General features: G+C 31.0%; 1 long non-coding RNA gene across 1 annotated transcript; it reads left to right on the top strand.

Moving 5' to 3' along the window:
* The first annotated feature begins 1,194 nt into the window (after window positions 1–1,194).
* Window positions 1,195–13,539, top strand: LOC143046625 (uncharacterized). Its single transcript, XR_012969191.1, has 3 exons — window positions 1,195–1,333; window positions 8,373–8,460; window positions 12,341–13,539. It is a non-coding gene; the product is annotated as an uncharacterized LOC143046625 (long non-coding RNA).
* The last annotated feature ends 6,682 nt before the right edge of the window (window positions 13,540–20,221 follow it).

The following is a 20,221-nucleotide window of genomic DNA, read 5'->3' as shown; positions in this document are numbered from 1 at the left end:
GCATATTCAGTTATAAAAGGCTCCGATAAGTCAATGTAAAACAATTCAAACGAGAAAACTAACGGCCTTATTTATGTAAGAAAAAAAATGAACAAATAACAAATATGTAACACATAAACAAACGACAACCACTGAATTACAGGCTAATTCAGTGGTTGTCGTTTGTTTATGTGTTACAATAAATTGGTTTTCATTTACGGATAATAAATTAAAACCAATATTTATTCCAAAAATTAACCAAAAAACAAAACTTTCATCCATAGTTAAAGTGTTAAATTAGTAACCTTTCATCATGAGTTATTTAAAGGATTGATTAGATTCATGAATCAAATCAAAATTTCTTTCAATCATTCTTTAACATGAAAATAAGAAGATATTCCAGAATTGCAAATGACACAAATTGTTCCCCAGAGACCAAAATGACTAAGAAGCTATAATGTTTAAATCTTATACATTAATATCTACCTAAATCGTGTTTTTGAGAAAGAAATACTTGGTAGATTTTAATGATTTCTAAGTGGATGTTAGCATCATTAAATCACTTTATACTGCACTCGTTCTATTTGAGCAGTCAAAATGCGTTGACCGTATATTTCTATGTCATATACAGTCACTGACCTGATATCACTTTTCCTCATGAATATTTAAATAGAAATTGTCGAAATTATTTTAATTATTCATACGACCTCTTCAACCTGTTCTTGTTTTCAATGTAAACAACGATGCGTTTAACGACTCAAACTTGTTTCTTTTGCAATTTTCGGGAAAACATATTTCACTTTTTAATATTTTTTTGTTTGCAACCTATAAATCATTATGTTTTATGTTTATTGTTGATATTTTAGTCTGCAACGAATTCGTTCACCATTGATTGCGGTAATGATGTACATTTCATCGTGTTTTATATTTCTCCGTCTGTGTGATATGAGGCCTTTTTAAAGGGGGATTTTTCCCAATATTTAAATAAAAAAAATAACATTAACACAATAAACAACAATTGAAATTTTTTTTTTTAGATTGCAGTATAAAGACAATAATAGTGCATTGACTTGACATATCAACGATATAAGGATTCGGCCCGAAACGGGGAAAATACTCGGCAAAGCCTCGCATTTCCCCGTTTCTAAGCCTCATCCTTATATCGTTGATATGTCAAGTCAATGCACTATTATTGTCTATGTATGAGAATAATAATAAAAAGATATAGGAAGATATCACGATCTTTTTGAAAAATATTCCGAATCAACTTGACAAATTATTCACGATTTTATTGTGAAGTTAAGATTCTTTAGCTGAAAAGTTGACAGGATTATACAGTTTCATGTGTGTTTGCGTAAGTTAAATCGATTTTAGTTCTTAATACAAAGACCTTGTTTATAAATATTCCGTATCATCATAATAATAATATACGATGGTCTAGAAGTTTAGATTCTTGGTACTAAAAGCTGCTTATCAGCCTAACAACATGTTATTGTGTTTTTTTTTGGTAACATATTACTTTTACTGGTTAGCCTACTTTTTTGCAATATCCATATTACGTGGCTCGGTATCTATAAACCCCGTCATTGTGTTATGTGCTATGGTAAATTGTTGTATTCTTGTATTTCGTATTTGTTAAATAAATGTGCTTTGTCTATACGCATTTATGTTTTTCTTTAGAGACATGCTGTTTTTGTTTTATAGTGATAAAGATTATAACACAATGTTAACTGCTGTACTTTTATTAATGACATTTCTATCTTTTATGTCTGTTGGGTTTGTTCACACATCGTTGTCAAAATAATGGAATGTTATGCGACTGTCATACAAGTTAAAAATAAATCTTGCTTTGAAACCAAGTTAAAACCGACATTTTCTACATACGAAAATGTGTGTTCAAAATCAGGAATATGACATTTGTTAATGATTTTTTTGCTGCGTTTGAGCTTTTGATTATTGCCATTTGATTAAAAACATCTCAGAGTTTGGTATTTTTGTTACTTCGCCTTTTAATAAGTTATGAAAGGTGCTGCTAAACGATCTGTTTCAATCCAGGGGCCGCCATGTAATGCATCTAAACAATCGTTTTCAAACTATGGACCGTGGACTACGGATTAATAATCCGTTTAAAACTATGGGCCTTGTAGTGCAGCTAAATAATCTTTTTTTCAAACTATGGACTGTGTACTACGGATTAATAATCCGTTTAAAACTATGGGCCTTGTATTGCAGCTAAATAATCTTTTTTCAAACTATGGGCCGTGTACTACGGATTAATAATCCGTTTAAAACTATGGGCCTTGTAGTGCAGCTAAATAATCTTTTTTCAAACTATGGACCGTGTACTACGGATTAATAATCCGTTTAAAACTATGGGCCTTGTAGTGCAGCTAAATAATCTTTTTTTCAAACTATGGACTGTGTATTATTGATTAATAATCCGTTTAAAACTATGGGCCTTGTAGTGCAGCTAAATAATCTTTTCAAACTATGGGCCGTGTACTACGGATTAATAATCCGTTTAAAACTATGGGCCTTGTAGTGCAGCTAAATAATCTTTTTTTCAAACTATGGACTGTGTACTACGGATTAATAATCCGTTTAAAACTATGGGCCTTGTAGTGCAGCTAAATAATCTTTTCAAACTATGGGCCGTGTAGTGCAGCTGAACAATCTTTTTCGAATCATTGGCAGTTTTGGAAACTAACCGCTATAACTTTGTCTCATTGATCATCTATTCTTTACATATTTGTGACAACATCATGTTTAAAAAAGAAAAAGGCAAACAGACATATAGTAGTACACAAGACACAACATAGAAAACTAAAGACAAAGCAACATGAAACCCACCAAAAATATAGGGGATTTAAAAGTTCTCGTAGTTATCAAAAGCTAGTTCAAAGTTAATAGCTAGTTCTAGTTAATAAATAATGTTTCCGCAGGATAGTACCAATCAGTACATGTTGCGTTTGGGGGTGTTTTTAGTGTTGTGATATTTCATTCTATTTATAAATTTCTGTTCAAAGATGTTTTGAGTTTGAATAGTGAGTTTGTGAACAAATCTTCATATCTTTTAAAAGCAAACACAATATTTTTTTTTGTATAAACGTCTGAAATAATTGAGTACGATAATGAATGTAGTGTAGATATTTGATAAAAATTGTAAGAAAACGAACCCCTTCAAAACTGGGCACCTGTCCCGTTAGTAAAAAAAACAATGGAAAAATACTCAAAATAACGATAATTCAAATTTTACAGTAACCCACCATGTTTTTTGATTAGGTGGATTCCAGTTGGCATTTTATTTTGTAAATAGTAAAGACACGTCTTTAGCACAAAATGTTTTGATTTTTGATTGTTTTTTGCGAGAAACCATTGTTTAATGCCAACTATAAACATTTGTAACAAACTGGAACTGTAAAATAAAATTAAGATATGTTTTTTCGCAAAATGGCATTGAGATTGCTTCTTCTAGACAATTGACATTTCTTGTAAAAATCACAAGAAACGTTTAAAGAACTACTTAATTTTTAAAATTATATTACAGTATTTAAAAAATGTAAACCAATGTTGACTTCCTTCAATATTAAAGTCATATGAAACCTCAAAATAAAAAAAAAATGATGCATATGTTTTTTTTATATATAAATGGATAGCTTTCATTATAAAACTTCTGTACATATACTGTTTTATGAAGAAAATTCTTTAATTTGTCCAAATTTTGAAGAAGTTTACTTTTTTTAATTGCTTTCTTCAAGGAAACAATTCGCCGGCATATTTTCCGTATGCAAGTGACCTTAGTATGACCCTTCTCGTAAAAATGCAATACGCATTGATCTGTCATTGAAATAAAACTATTATCTGATTGTACATGTTAAACACGTGCTCAATATCCATGCTTCTTTGTTGATTGTTTACAATAAGGTGACAATTGGTAAACTACAGAAGGCTAAGTTAACCAATTGATATATACATGCATTGGTTCAAGAATTGGACAAACATTATTTTTCACCAGTCACTCGTTTCATATTACTTTAAAGATTTTATATCACATAGATATATATAATGTTCGCTCTCATTGTCTTCTGTCTTAAAACGTTATTTTGTATCTAAATATTGACATATTTGTATTTCGGTTAACTTTATTTAGGTTTTTTCAGTCTAAATGAGCTTTCTCTAATAAATGTGTACTTCGCAGAATATATTGCTATGTAAGTCACAAGCTTGTTTTTAAAATCATGTTTTGTAAATGTGTTTTGTCGTTGAAGGTTTGGTTAGAAATGTAAAATCGCAGGAAATAAAACCCCATGAAGAGTATGCTAAAATTCTTGCTGTTTACACAGGAGGGCTCTTCCATTGTGTTAATTTGTTCTTACATCAATAAGTTGTGCGTGGTTTAACGGTATTAAACGAGAATAAGTAACCCCATAATTATTTGTACATGTATATGAAGACAGAGACGCATTAAAAATATCATTGGAAAAATGAACAGTTATCATAAAATATTGAGCGGGGTTGATAGGGTGAGTTAACATATGTACTATATGAATAGTTTGTTTAGTTATTTTAGTAATTTATTCTGCTTTCTATTTCTCCTACCGATTATTTTTTGCAGTTTTCCTATTGAAAATTCATAGATTTGTTAGATACAAAGCATGAAAAGGGTGGTTACCAGATTGTACAACAGATACTACTGCATGTGTTTCATACTGATAGTATCGTAGCTATTTAACATATTCAAGAACAACGTGCCATTGAGCGTAGCTTTTTGTTAGCAGAACGTACCGAATGAGCGAAGCAATACTTCAATTAGAAAAAATACTACGGAGCATATCTTATTCATTTTTTTAAAGACAAACGTTCTTTCTTCAAATTTTCTGGAAGTGTGTTCTTACGCATCATACTTGATAGCTGCCTGGTAGAAATACGTATTATCAAGATCGTCACTTCCTGGTTAAGATTTATGTAAAAAAAGTGCTTCGGACGCCCACAATTCACATATTGAGATTTGTTTTATTATAAGAAATCCGCATCAGTAATACGCATGTATTTTAAAATCAAAATTCAAAGAGGTTGATATTTGTACCGGTCGGTAAAGCAGCCGTAAATGTCGTTGGGATGTGCTGTAATTGTTATACGTAGGTTCTGTAAAATAAACTTGTGAATTCTTTCACATTCAAGGCCGTGACTGCCAAAGAGAAACACTTAATAAATAACAATTTTTCTACCTCATCTTAACTAAATGTTGCCTCTCAATATTTGATGGTGTCCACTATATATTGCATACCTAAACTACAGATGTTTTCTTTTCATTTAATAAATTTTACCATTTGATAATTAATTTTCCTTGGATTTCAGTATTTTTGTTATTTACTCTCTACCAAAAAAAAAAAAATAAATAGAAAAATTGTCTCATTATAGCGTCTATTAAGTGTTCTGCGAACCCTCTTTGTGGTGATGACTAGTTTTTTCACTTCTATTTAAAAATTTTCAATTGCTTCTTTTAAAGTATTTGAAAATAATATAACTAACTTAAAGTGTCAAATATTCGTTGATGACCTGGATACTTGGGATTTATTATAATTCGTTGGATTCCAACTATTGGGAGATTCGTGGGTAACGGTGAACCACAAATTTATAAATGGAAAAAAATCTATGAAGTTTTACCCAGACTTTGGCAGATCCATAAAATCAAATATCTACGAAAATACAAGGTTTCTGCAATCCACGAAAATTGGAATCGCCGAAAATAAATAAATCCACAGAAGATAATATACTTTTGTGATATTTAGTTCCATTCGCTTGACCACAATCACATTTCCACTCAATACACTACATGTCCACGCAATCGCATCAAACATAAATTCTCGTATATGATTAAGGTGGTACCTAACACTACAGGGAGATAACTCTGTAAAGTCAGCTAAACGTTTTAATAACCTTGTGTTATAAAAGGAATATTAAGCTTTTCAATGAACAAAATTGGTGTTTGTCAAACTACTAAATAACCAGTGTATTTTTCTGATAAAACGGTTGGTTCAAAATTTTTGAAATTTTTATATTTTTGTAAAAGGGTCAAAGTAAATAATTTGACAAAATTTTATGAAAATTAAACGAGCCAAATTGATTTTGGTGAAAGTGTTGGGTACCACCTTAAATTGTTCTTTTAAAATAAAATCTGATTGAAAATGTATTTGCAGCAACCTACATAAACAGTTTTGTAACTAAAAAATACCTCCTTGAACTGTGATGAGATGATGAAGTATCGCCTTGACAACATTTGGCAATACAATTTATCGAAAAAATTTCACAAGGGAAACTTTATACTAGAATTTGCAATACAGGATATTTTCGTTCCCTTTGGTTAATATAACCCTTCTTGAACAATGAAGTTCCCGTGATCCTTTCTTATTTTGTGTATATTTCACAGCTATGGTAGTGTTTTTGTTAATATTACCATTCTTGAACAATGAAGTTCCTGTGATCCTTTCTTATTGTGTGTATATTTCACAGCTATGGTAGTGCTTTTGTTAATATAACCATTCTTTGACAGTGACGTTCCTGTGATCCTTTTATTGTGTGTATATTTCACAGCTATGGTAGTGCTTTTGTTAATATTACCCTTCTTGGACAGTGACGTTCCTGTGATCCTTCCTTATTTTGTGTATATTTCACAGCTATAGTAGTGTTTTTGTCAACATTACCCTTCTTGGACAGTGGCGTTCCTGTGATCCTTTCTTATTGTGTGTATATTTCACAGCTATGGTAGTGCTTTTGTTAATATTACCCCTCTTGGACAGTGACGTTCCTGTGATCCTTTCTTATTGTGTGTATATTGTACAGCTATGGTAGTGCTTTTGTTAATATTACCCTTCTTGGACAGTGACGTTCCTGTGATCCTGTCTTATTGTGTGTATATTTCACAGCTATGGTAGTGTTTTTGTTAACATTACCCTTCTTGGACAGTGGCGTTCCTGTGATCCTTTCTTATTTTGTGTATATTTCACAGCTATGGTAGTGTTTTTGTTAATATTACCCTTCTTGGACAGTGACGTACCTGTGATCCTTTAATTGTGTGTATATTTCATAACTATGGTAGTATCTGTAATTCCTTATTAGATTTTAATGAACGCAATGTTTGTAAAAAAAGATATAAAAAGAAGATTAAACTCGTTTGATGTAGAACTTTTGCAAAGAAAGAAAACAAAAACAACTTGCAAAGGTTTTTTAAAAATGTATGAAGCAAACACAGATCGACAAAACAACATCTTCACAAATATCAAGTGACGTAAATCATCAAAAGACATTAATTAGCATGTTTAGGAATAATCGTGCTAAAGTGAATTTAACATTTAATAAAAAAAAAATCCAGGTGAATCCGGAACAAACCTGATCACAATCATAGATCATAAATAGGTTATATAATTGGCTTCCATCATGGTTAAGTCTGTTTTAGTCTGTTAATCGAATCTAGGAATCTATTTAATTATCACTAACCATGACAAGTACCATATAGTTACAAGAAACTTTAACGGTAAGTTTTTAATTTGAATAATAGAGAATATCAGGAAAAGGGGAAGATATAAATCTTCCAATGTTATCAATGCAATAAAAATGCTGAAGCAAGGAAACTTTACTGCCTTTCACTCATTACTAAAAAAGTCAAGCTAGTTGAGCTTCAAAAGACTTAGTTTTAAAAAAGCTAAATAAAATATTAAATACGAACTTGAAGAGCATCGAGGACCCAAAATTCCGAAAGGGTTTGACAAATACAACTAAGGTATGATTTTATCATATTTATTGCTTAGAAAATTATAAGTACCTCGAATATTTCAAATACAACTTATTACCTGATTTGGTTTGTCATGAACAAATAGACAGGTCGACTGATGAGGCAGAAACTGCTTAGTCTTTCGATTCAGATCACAACTAATGGCGCGCAATAAAAACATTTGGAAAGTAAACATAATGTTGTATAGCTACTTCTATTTCATCATTATCCCTGCTCGACTACTGGACTCGTAAAATCGTGTCAACAACATCAGACAATATTATATCTTTCATTTTGATGATTATGAAAATTATTAAAAACAAATTAGGTTTCAACAAGGTGCATCCAGAAAAGCGCTTTATATGCATGAAATTGTTTTTCTTTGTAGTTTTTTTTTAATTTCCTTATCATTATCATATCTTGCTTATAAATTTAGATGTACCAATTAATATTTGTTTGCAATAACTCATACATATGAAATAATTATTTAAATTAAAAATTGTCACACGAGTTGTTTCTAGAAAATATATTCAGTTAGCTTCTGAAACATTTCAGAAATGATCTGAATAAAAGTACATTTTTTATGTCACGTATTGTTAAAATATTATATTTAACATTTTAGAGTTCTGTTGATGAGTGCGACATTCCTGTGCCGAGACGGAGATCCAAGAATATGCTAGATACACCGAAAGATACTAAAGTAAATTTAGGTAAAACTACGTTTTTATATTCTATACTTATAAAATGTTGTAGTTTTGACAATTATGATTTTCTATTACTGTCTATAAATGCCTTATTTTTTTTATTGAGTTAAGCCTGCCAATTGATATTTTATCGTGTGTTTTTCTATGTTGTGATGTTATGCTATTGTTTCAAAAAAAAAAGGGAGACGTTTGGTACCATTAAAATGTTTAATCCCGCTGCAAATGTTTGCACCTGTCCTAAGTCAGGAATCTTCTGTACAGTAGTTGTCGTTGGTTTATGTAATTAATACGTGTTTCTCGTTTCTCGTTTTTTTTATATAGATTAGACCGTTGGTTTTCCCGTTTGAATGGGTTTACACTAGTTATTTGGGGTCCTTTATAGCTTGTTGTTCTGTGTGAGCCCAGGATCCGTGTTGAAGGTCGCACATTGACCTATAATGGTTTACTTTTATAAATTGTTATTTGGACGGAGAGTTGTCTCATTGGCACTCACACCACATCTTCCTATATCTACTTATGACGTAATTCTTATCGTGATTACTTTTATGGATCGTTCTACATGTCATGTATATCCTTAGAGAAATGGATTTTAATCGTTTTAAAATAATAATTATGAAAGCTTTTTTTCACAAAGGGGGTAGTGCTATTAAAAAGACTGAAACACAGTTATTATCCCTCTTGTACAATTTGGGCTTGTTTGAACCATGTTTTTGGGACTATATAAAAAAGGATCAGACACAAATAAAACATAAAAGAAAACGGATTAAAGAAAGAACGACCGAGATAAGAGTGATGATGATAACGATGATGTGTGTTTTAGTTATTGTAGTAATATACCACCATAAATCTCTTTGATCTCTTAATAAAAAGAGAGACTTTGATAATTTGCAAAATTTGTTCATTGGAAAGAGTTCCTTTACCAAAAACAATAATTAATGTCCATATTGCAGCCTTTGTGATGCGAGTTTAAATCATTAAACAAATAGCCCCATCATCTAAATAGCAGGTTCAATAAAAATAAATGGCACATGACTTCAATATCAATTTCATATCTACATGTTTGATCAGATATAATTTTGCCTTTAAATTAGTCATAATTCAAGAAAGATGCCGAACATATAAACTGGGTTAACATTATCTTAAATTTTCTAGGACCATTTCAATATTGTTGAGATGGATTCTCATTTCGAATGACGTGTTTAATTATATTTCGTTAAAATGATTCGAATGACTGAATATTGTCATCTCGATAGAAGGGAAACACAATTTGTCGTTATTTTATTGATTTCAAAAATTCTGTTTTGACACAAAAATAGCAGAGGAGATTGCACTTCCTTTGCCTGGTTGTTCCATAAATTTCAAAGAATGAATCTTCTAAAAGAATATATTGCTAATAATATTACATTGAATATCATAAAGAAGCAGAATTTTTATTAGTATATCTTACCTCCAAAGTTAGGAATATGACAGTTGTTTTCCAATTGTTTGTAGTACATGTATTTAAGCTGTTGGTTTTTGGTAGAGGGCTTTCCGATTGGTATTTGAGATGGAGTTTTCATATTCAACTTTTTCCTTACTCTTGTACATTTAGAAATAAATGGTCTAATCAAAGGTTTATAATTGTTATTGGTGACTGTGTGGCATAATTGGTTTTTATTTAAGAATTTAATGCTTCTTTTTGTAACTTTATTGGGGTGTAAAAGTGTTCACCGAAGTACATTTTGTTTCCGCGCTTCATTTTAAAAATTAAAAATGTGCGCACGGTCAACGCTTTTACAACCCTGTGAAGTTACAAAAAGAAGCATTCAATACTTATAATTACATTTTTTAGCTAAGATCATACAAACACGATTTTTATCATTTTTTTTTATTTAATTCAACTGCTGCTCACAAGGAAGCTATTCAACCAAGAATTCAAAATGGTGAAGTTGAAATCATCCCTTCGTAAATTTTACGGACGCCATCACGAGTTGGTTGACCGTTATCGGATATGTTCCGTACATCGTAACTACAATCTCCTTCCCTTTCATGAATGTGACATACCGAATAAGACTATTTACCGGATTTTGTATCACATAAACAACACGACGGGTGCCACATGTGGAGCAGGATCGGCTTACCCTTCCGGAGCACATGAGATCACCCCTAGTTTTTTAGTGGGGTTCGTAATGTTTATTTTTTATTTTGTATGTTGTATCATGTGTGCTGTTGTTTGTTTGTCTTTTTCATTTTTAGCCATGGCGTTTTCAGTTTGTTTTCGATTTATGAGTTTGACTGTCCCTTTGGTATCTTTCGTCCCTCTTTAATTGTCGGACCTCGTGTTATCATGATAGATAAGTTTTATTGTGAAATGCAATTGCTAAAGGAATAACACGTGATGTGCAGTTAGCCAATCAGAATAACGTATTATAATGAAGTTTACATCTAATGTAATTATTTAAGCCTAAGCTTGACTGCTTGTTTAAGGTTTTGAACGAAATGTCATTATGTGAAAAACAGAACTTTGAAAGCTTTTGATTTTGATTTTACCATTTTATAGAAGAGGGACGAAAGATACCAAAGGGACAGTCAAACTCATAAATCTAAAACAAACTGACAACGCCATGGCTAAAAATGAAAAAGACAAACAAACAACAGCACAGACGACACAAAATAGAAAACTAAAGAATAAACAACACGAACTCCACCAAAACACTAGGGGTGATCTCAGGTGCTCCGGAAGGGTAAGCAGATCCTGCTCCACATGTGGCACCCGTCGTGTTGCTTATGTGATAACAAATCCGGTAAATAGTCTAATTAGACATTCCGTCTTGAATTTCCTTTGGGTTTTCCTTTTTTTTCCTTTTTAATTTTTACTAAAATAGTGTTGGTTTAATTATACTTCCAGTCTTTTTTTAATGAGTTTCCAAGGACCATGTGTCACTCACTTTGTATTTTAAATGTTATAACGTTGATGGTTTCGGATAAGCGCATCTCTGAAAATAAATTGCCAAACTGTAACAATTGTCTGTCAAAGCAGTAACGCCTTTAGACGGTCATATGAAGACACGTTGATTTAATAGTACGACTCTACATTTCTTATAGTTTAATCTAAAATATCTAAATAGAAATAAGTCTTCTTTGAATCACTCGTATAAAGAGACTGACTATTTTGACTTTGTTAAATTCATATATAAAAAAGATGTGGTATGATTACCAATGAGACAACTCTCAACAAGAGACTAAATAAAACAGAAATAAACAGCAATAGGTGACTGTACGGCCTTCAACAATGAGTAAAACCCATACCGCAAAGTCAACTATAAATGTAAAACAATTCAAAGGAGAAAACTAACGGTCTACTTTATGCACAAAAATGAACGAAAAACAAATATGAAAGACATCAAAAAACGACAATCACTGAATTGCAGGCTCCTGATTTGGAACAGGCACATACATACAGAATGTCATATGCTCATTTTAACCATTATGAAGTGTAAAAATAATGGCTATAATTGTAAACCTTTTTAAACATCGTCGTTCAAAACAATACATCCTCCACAGAGACTTTAGTTGTCCAACAATTTCGTCAAATTAGGCCTTAGACATATAACTTCATTCTGACCATTCTACGTCTGTCAAGTTCTCTCGATCTATAAGGGTTTTAAAGATAATCGACAATACTTTACGTTTTACCCGCATGTTAGTTTTATAGCATTGGCAAGCAAGATCATTAGACATACTTTAAAACTGAAATTCGTAAGGATCATTGAAGTTGGTTCAATTTTTACCAATTAGCTTTAGAGGAAAAGATGTTTGCAAAACTTACCAAACAACGACTCATGCAAACTGAACACATATTTTATTTCTTTTTTGTTGATTGCTAACCTTTTATTTCTGTTTCCAGAGCAGTGTGGAAAAGACTATTTATTGTCATCTGAGATATCTGAACATAGCAGTCATGTAAAATTTTATAGAGCAAAATCAAACAGTCTACCTGCTATTTTCAGTTCACGTTCTTTTAAGATTGCTATGAATACAGATGCAATGCCTTGGCAACTTAAAACAATTGAAGATAGATGCGCAGAATTTTCAAAATGTCTCAACGAAAAAAATGCAGCTAATTCGATGCAAGAAATTGACGTCTCTGTGGAGTTAAAAAGACGAAGCTCAGAACCAGGTGATTCAAGGCAGTTTTGCAGATGGTTACATAAGTTCGGAATTTGGGGGAAAATGGTTGCTGTTGTGATTTTAATTTTCGTCACCTTTCTTTTAGTCAGAATGCTTTTAATCCTTTATGCTTAGTCATGGTTGTAAAAAAATATGATTTGACGACATATCCGGAATACACAAGGGTATTGTTGGAGAAGGAGGTGTTGCAGTTTTTTTTTTATCATTTGATTTTTAAAAAAGTCTTTTTTTGGTCTTTATGATCAATTCTCCATATATTTGTTTGGACCAATTATTTTCATTTTCTTATTATTTCTACCTATTTGTCACTCTCTTTAATTTCTGCCCTTTATCTACACTATTTTCTTTTATTTGTGTTAGCCATTTTCTGACCGTCATTCATTTTGTTCTTTATGAATCTATCCTTTTACATTATAAAAAATGTGTAAAACAATAAAAAAAGGTAATTCACACCTGTCTTTTCGTAAGAATGATTAATTGGCACATTCTACTTTTTACATTAATGATTTTACCACAGTGGTTTTAACTGAAAAAAAACCCTTCCTCGAATAAACCCCATACAATAGCCAGAATAAAACACTGGTAAATAAGTCTCCATCAACAATATTTGAATAAATGTAAAAATGTTAATTCTCTAAAAGTAAATCTAAGCATTTCTTGTAATACTTAATAATATATAATGTTTCATTTTATTTGTTTTGTTTTTTCTTATCTTTGTTAAATATTTAGATAATTTCTAAGTCAACTCATACCCTTAAAGAAACAATATATAGAAGTTATTTGTAATTGCGATGAACCATACATACATAGTCATTGGACAAAAGTCAGTTCCCAGTACAAAAAATGTCCTATCATTTCAACTAAAATCATTATTTTTCAAAAAATATTACTAAGTAACTACATGACTGATTTATATCAAATAAATACCATAACATGAAGAAATGTTTCAAGTTTTATTGTGTTTGTTTTGCCTTTATATCATTCCTGTTCATTTTAATTTTTTGACGAGGTGAACACAAAGAAAAATATTTCTTGACAAGTTTGCTTTGTTAATTCCGTATTTTATATTCTATCAATAAATATCACAAGAAATATCAGTCTTTTAAAAAGGTTGTTATTTCAAAACGGTGTAGCAAACATCTGTAAGAGCATTGGAGAAAAGGAGCATCAATAATATTTCATAAATATAATAGACGTAACATAATATATAAAAACAAAGATTTGGTATGATTGCTAATGCGAAAACTCTCCACAAGAGACCAAATGACACAAAAATTAGAAACTTTGGGGCACCTTACGGCCTTCAACAATGAACAAAACCCAAAACCGCATAGTAAGCTATAACCCCCACCCCCCAAATGACAAATGTATAACAATTCAAACGAGAAAACTATATTTATGTACAAAAATGAACGAAAAAAAAGATGTAACACATCAACAAACGACAACCGCTGAATTACAGGCTCCTGACATGTAAGTGGGATTCCATCCCTCTAACCTGGGACAGTAGTGTACGGTTCAATATAAGAATGAACTATACAAATTGGTTGAAAAAGGCTTAACTAATCAGAATATGAATAGAAATACATCTAACTAAACCACAAAGTGAAGGTGGACGGGTAACCAGTTTTACCTTTCCTCCAATGATCATTTAATCAAAATCCTGTATCTGCAGTAAACAGGAAGAAGTGCAGTTAAAGATCTGAAAATGTGCTAACAATATAAAGCTTCTTATTGAAAAAGTAAGATAACAAAGATACCAAACTCTGATGAAAATTCTAAAGAGAAAGTCATTTAAAACTGATACATTCAAAATGTTTTGAATTGAGCTTCGTAAGAAAATACAACATTCTTCTATTGACATGAAGATAAATATCATTCATGCAAACTGCAAACATGAGGTACAGTTAAATTCCCATCTTGAAACGTTAATGTTGCGTTTATACAGAAGAAAATCTTGTATAATCATAGATATATTCTGTGTTCCTTTGGAATTAAAACCAAAGATAATGAAAAAAACCAGCAATCTTTGAACTTATTTGTGATGTTTGTGTTTTCTCCAATATTTCTTCGCGGTAACCAGGATGTTACACTTTTAAAAAATAATTTTAGAAATTTGGAATTCACTGTCATTCTAAATAAATGTTCTACAAATCTTAAACGGAAACATATTTACTATCGAAATCTAAATGTTATCATGTTTTCGTCATCCAGTTTTTATTTATTTTAGATTTTGTACAGGTTCAGGTAGCTATAAAACTGGGGGGAAGGGGAATCTAAATTAAAATTCATGGAATTTTAAATAATATGTAATAAAGATCGTCAATTTTTCAAAAACATACTAAACAGTATGGGTCACACGACATGTTTTGCAAAGCTGTCAGATTATGTATAGATTATGCATTAAAAACCCAATTTTACTACAAAATACATAGAACTTAAAATGGAATATGAGAAGATATCTCTTACAATGTCTTCCGATAAGATAAAAAAAAAAAAAATGGGTTGACAGGACCGGTTTTCTTGCTATATCATAAAATATGTAAATTCACAACACATGAAATTATAAAAAAAAAAAAAAAAATACTGTATCTGAATTATATCCCCTTTAATTTAAAAACACACATATTTGAAAAAGTTGAAAAAAAACCATTCTGATTTTACAGCGGTAAATATGATAAAACAAATAACATTCTATTTTATCATAAAAAGTCTACAACATAAATTACATACTACTCTCTAAATATGTACATAAACGTTGAAGACCCATTGGCTGCCTTCAGCTGTTGTTTCCATTCTCAATTTTATTTTACAAACCCATCATAGATACCAGGATTACAAAAAGACTCATGAATCATGGACGTTTGAATAAAAAATAAATAAATAGCCCTAATAAAGTACGAAGTTGAAGAGCATTTCCTGAAAGGTTTGCTAAATACAACTAAGGTAATCTATTCCTGAGGTAGAAAAGCCTAAGTATTTCAATTTTTTTTTGTTAACAGTTAATTTATAATTATTACCAAATCAATGATAATTCATGTCAACTTATCAGTGCTGGCTACTGGGCAGGTGAAACACTCGGGAAATAAAAACCAGAAATAAAAAACAGCAATGACATCGACCCTGTAGTTGTGAATTAACTCAGATATACCAGGATTAAAATTTTGTATTTGCGCCAGACGCGCGTCTCATTTACAAAAGACACATCAGTGACGATGAAGACCGATTGGTAGATGCGTTTTAAAATCCAAGAACGAGGAAAACACCTAAGCTACCTGATATTTTTTTACGGAGGATGCCTGTTTCAAGTCAGAATATGGCACTTAATTGTTTTACACCTGTTCCGTTGATTGATTTTTATCAGTTTGTATAGACTACCGCTTTGACGTTGAATTAGGGTTCAGTATTTGTGTTATACTCTTTTGTACAGCAAATAAATATTTAAAATAAGTTATTTCTTAATACAAATGCTGAGTAAAAGATTCCATGCTCAGTTAAAAAGATACTGTTTTCGGTCAGTACATAACAAATGGGTAAAATAAAAGGTATTGGCACTTGAACTATATAGATGTTAACTAAGAATTGTCTTATGTTTACTAAAAGTGTTCCCCTTTTATGAATCTGCTGAAATATTAAGAAACTTCATTGATAAGAAAAAATAAAATATATTGGTGTTAAGACAAAAAATGAATAACCATAAATTTACATAGGTAAAACTTTGTATGAGACTTCCATCTGCCGAGTTACCAAAAGTGCAGAATTCTAATTATGGGACATCATTTAAAAAAGGGATAAAAATGGCACTATTGATAGTTACTGAAAACAATTTACGTAATTATAGTTTTATATCGCTCAGATGTGTCAAGCTATTCCAAACGGAAGAACTATAATAACTTCATTTGATACTAGTACGTAATATTCTAGATAGCCAACAACAAATTTAGCAATTAAAATTTTGATTGTTTCGCTTTTATGCCAAACAATCCGTATTGAGGTATAAAGATAAGAAATGAGATGTGGTACCTTGATGATAGATAAATGTTTAGATATATCTCCATGTTTATATCTTAAAATCCAGTTTAATTCGAAATGATGAGAACATGTTAATTAAATGCATGGAGAATGAAAAAACAGCTATATTGATTTAATATCATCAGATTATATAAAAAACAGACAGAACTGGAAAATATTTAAATGCTAATTGAACTTATAGCAAGATACAGAACGTATAATGCCTATCATCGTAATGAAATAGGCGAATACATGTGACTCAACTTGTGAAGAATCTAGTTCGCACAACAACAAGTAAAGTTCACACTTGTATAATACAGTTGTTTAGATTAAAATTACATTGCTAAACAAATGTATTCTATAACATTACAATTAAACCTAAGTTGAAATTAATTACATTAGATTACTTGTAACATACGTATGTTTTACAGGTTTTATAAGCAATTCATATTCATTATCGTCTATCGTTGTTTTTCAAACTTGAATACTTGATTTAGTTAAAAAAAAAACACGACTTAAACATTCATGCAAAACGGAATTTATGAATTGTAAAGCAAATAAAATTGGCTTTAAATCTTAGAATTATTTACGTTGGCGCATCTATGTTGATCAACAAAGTTAAAATTGAAAATAAATTCCGTAAAATCAATGTTCTGTGATATTTCATTTTCGTAAGTTCTACCCAGGAACCCAACAGTAGATTTTGGAATATAAACATGGTCACTACATGTCTACTTCAGACAGGCAGGGAAAAGCTTGACAAATTAGGCGTCCATTTGGCTGTTTGAGACAAAGTCAAATGTCAAATCTGATGCTTCGTTTAGAGAGATTGTCACGTTTTTTGCACACTAATAACCCTTGTTACAACTCTTTGATGAGTATGTCGGTGGCCTATTGCAAAGCAAAATGTCTGTCACTATCCAACATACCCTCATGTACAAGTGACATTTTTAATTTCCTCGACCTTCATCCTAGACAGTCTCTATTACACAAACCTACAAGAAATTATATTAATTGTTACTCAGGGAATGCAAAAGTCTTTCGAAGCATATATTTGGATTGCAAGGACTCAATCTCACAATAAAGCAATTTTAAAGGTAAATTCATTTAGTTAACTGTTTTCATGATAAGCCACACAATTTTATTCTACATGTCCAACTTTGTTATACTAGATTAGCTATACAATAAGATATGCTCAATCAAATTGAACTATGAAATAGTCATTGGGAATACTAGTTCGATATTTTTTGTATTCATGTCTGTATAAAAATAATTGTAAGGAAGTAATCTACAAATAATCATATTTACATATGTTTATTTTTACATTGTTATTGGTTAAATGATGGTCACTTTTAATCATGAGTAACATAGTTACAGATGCCTAGTTACTAGTGGTATACGAATTCATTTCATCTATAACGAATAATGATTATGAGTAACCCATTCCTATGTACAAGTGGTATAATTCAATCGGAAAGTCCCAAATCACATGGCAAAATCAAATGACAAAACACATTAAACGAATGGACAGCAAATGTCATATTCATGACATGGTACAGGCATTTTCAAATGTAGAAAATGGTGGATTGAACCTGATTTTATAGCACTAAACCTCTCACTTTTACAACAGTCTCATCAAATTCTGTTATATTTACAACGATGTGTGAACAAAACAGACATAATAAATAAATTAGTCAAAATATGGGAACAGTAGTCATCACTGTGTTACAATCTTAAAACAAACAATTTTTGAAAAAAACACACAATTATCTATCAAATTAAAAACACATTCATTGCTTCGCGTGACTTACGTCAGAAAATACAAGGTATACAAGTCCAACTTCAGTGATAACCATTACTGATTATGATTAACCCATGCCTAGGTACAAGTGTTATACAAGTGGTATTCCCTGTTGCACTATCACAAACAAGATTCATATCATCTTCCATTTTAATTGTAGCTTATATGCTCTTCAACTTTGTACTTGTTTGGCTTTATAAATATTTTGATATGAGCGTCACTGGTGAGTCTTATGTAGACGAAACGCGCGTCTGGCGTACTAAATTATAATCCTGGTACCTTTGATAACTATTTAATACGAAAAATATTCGATTTAAGAAATACAGTGCATAAGGTTAAACAGCCGTGGTGACCTTAAGTTGATGTTTTCTGGCATAAGTGGTCTCTAAACCGCCACATTAAAGATATGAAAAATAAAACCAAAGCAATTCATTTATGTTATCATCTTAATTTATTTGTAGTTTTTTTTTTATTTATAAACTCGTGCATTATGCAGTTGATCACATATGTAACCATATTACAGGTTTCTAAATATTGAACACTCTTATTGGTGTCCATACTTTTTAAACATTATATATTTAGGTTATTAAATACAACAGTACTTAAGCGATGTTCAAAAGTCATAAATCGATTGAGAGAAAACAATCCGGGTCAAAAAGCAGTAGTGTTAAAGATGAATACCATTTGTTTAGGATGAAATAGGTATAGTGATGTAAGAAATCAATGTGTTAAGAAATCACAGTGTAGATACTATTCTGTACGCTATCCGGAAGTCGCGATTTTCGAAGCGATGATTTCCAACTGGCTAACAGGACGGTTTTGCCTACGGTAACTTTTCTCATCATTTGTTTACTCCTATATCTACAAAGTGCTTTGAACATCTTCAAGGTATATATAGCATCATAAATATGAGTAACTGTAACAAAAACATGCATTAGAATATAAAATATACGTGTGCATCACATCAACTTGGTAGAAAAAAGTGAAATCGATGGACAATTTTGCTCTCGTAGTACAAAGCAAAAAAATCTTTTATTGCAAATATTTGCATCAGTTTACAGTAAAATATATACTGTTTCAATATTCTTTTCGTATTTAAGTAGAATATTCGTATTTCCCATAAAAAAATATGTTTTCCTTGAGGATCCCAAAATAAATTACTGTACGATCAGTCTATAACTGACTGTATTCTAGAAGCGATTTCAGATTTTTTGACTGTATGACCAGTCGTGATTTTGAAGAAAAAACAACAGCAATTTGAAGGTATATACGTGTATATGTGATATTATGAAATATCCAGGGAACTATAACGTGTAATTACTTTCATCAGACAATACGAATATATTTCTGATGAATTTTTTAGACGGCAAAATAATTGTATTTTTGTTCCATCAGTCTTATTTAAAATCAAATGCCTAAAAAGTAATACGTGATTCGCTTGTGGACTTTGTAATAGTGTATCGTTACAGTTATCTATTTAGCTATTACATTTTTAAAGATTATTTACACCGTCCGCCGTTGACCAATTGTTGATAACATAAATCAAGCTTGTCTTTTAAAATAACAAAAAATGGATAAAGACAGCTTTGCGTAGGGGGATAATTCATGTGATATAATTTTGGTAAGTTTACAGAAATAGAAGGTCCATAATGCATTAATCGAGTAAAAATGGAGCAATTTCAGAAAACTTTAATGATTGGTTTAGGTGGTGTTGGAAATACCTGATGGGTGGCCCCATATAATGTAATGTTCAAGTCTGTATCTTATATAAAGTAACCCGTTAAA

The sequence above is a fragment of the Mytilus galloprovincialis genome, chromosome 9, assembly GCF_965363235.1.
Source record: "Mytilus galloprovincialis chromosome 9, xbMytGall1.hap1.1, whole genome shotgun sequence".
In the NCBI taxonomy this organism is placed as follows: Eukaryota; Metazoa; Mollusca; class Bivalvia; order Mytilida; family Mytilidae; genus Mytilus; species Mytilus galloprovincialis.
The sequence above is the reverse complement of the archived record's forward strand: the minus strand, read 5'-3'. Positions and strand labels throughout refer to the sequence as shown.